This window comes from Galeopterus variegatus, unplaced genomic scaffold (assembly GCF_000696425.1).
Source record: "Galeopterus variegatus unplaced genomic scaffold, G_variegatus-3.0.2 Scaffold2883, whole genome shotgun sequence".
Classification (NCBI taxonomy): domain Eukaryota; kingdom Metazoa; phylum Chordata; class Mammalia; order Dermoptera; family Cynocephalidae; genus Galeopterus; species Galeopterus variegatus.
Window position 1 is genome coordinate 295323 of NW_007728994.1, and position 1193 is coordinate 296515.

Genomic DNA, 1193 nt, shown 5'->3' on the forward strand with positions numbered 1-1193 from the left:
CACCACCTAGATTCTATCATTAGCATTTTACTATACTTATTTTATCAAGTAGATTTCCACCTATCCATCCCTTCATCCATCAGTCCATTTTATGATTTTATGCATTTTAAAGTAAGCTGCAGACATTCAAGTGATTTTTTAAGGGGGGTAGAGGGGAATGGACGGTTAGCTCAGTTGGTTAGAGTGTGGCGTTGATAACACCAAGGTCCAGGTTCAATCCCTGTTACCAGCTAGATACCCTCCCCCCCCCCAATTTTTTTTGAAAATATAATCCGATCATGTCAGGACTCTCTGGACTTTCAGTGATGCCCCTGCTCTTTAAAGGATGAATGAAGCCTAATCTACACATGTGATTTGTAAGTGCCTCCAGCTTAACCCCTCCACCCACCTGCTTCCTATTTTTCACTCTAGTAAGACCAAATTGCATAAAGTTCCCCACTCATCGCTGTTTACCATCTCCCTGACCTGCTCTTGTTCCTCCTCATGAGCTGTCCCCAGCCTCCAGGGCCTCAAGACCCCCTTCTCCTCCTCTCCCACATTATTAATTTAGATGCACCTCATCTATGAGCATATTGCAGCACCCAGGGCATACCTCAATGAAGTTCTTATCTCCACAAACCATAATGATCTGTTTATGTGCCTTTCTCACCCCCACCCGCAATTGAGAGCTTCCTGAAAATTCAGGGATCCTGCTTTGTTTGCCGATTGTCCTTGGCACCTAGAACAGACTATGGCATATGTGGGTGCTCTATAAATATTTGTTGAGTGAGTGCATGACTGGTTTTGTCCTTTCTGACAGCACCTCCTGCCTTTGTACCTTCTTCTTCCATACAGCATGGATCCAAGTTTTCAGTGCTGATCCCAGAGGATAAGAATAAAGAACACTGGGTGTTATCAATATCCTCCAGCCAAAGTCCCCCAGGAACTGCAGCAAGGGAGAGTGTATCCCACAAAGAATTGTGGCACATCTCAAGAAGAGTGTGCTGGGAAAAAACCTATTAAAGAATTTGGGTTTTGGTTATGTGATTTTGGGGAGGGTCTAAGAAAGAGGGGGTTTGCTCTAGATTAATGCTGTTAGAAAGCAGAGCAGATTCTATGACTATCAATAAATTTTATCTGTAGGGAGACTAGAATAAAGATAAAACTGTAATTGGTAAAGAATTAGCAGATATTCCTTTTGGCTGAGAGAAGGG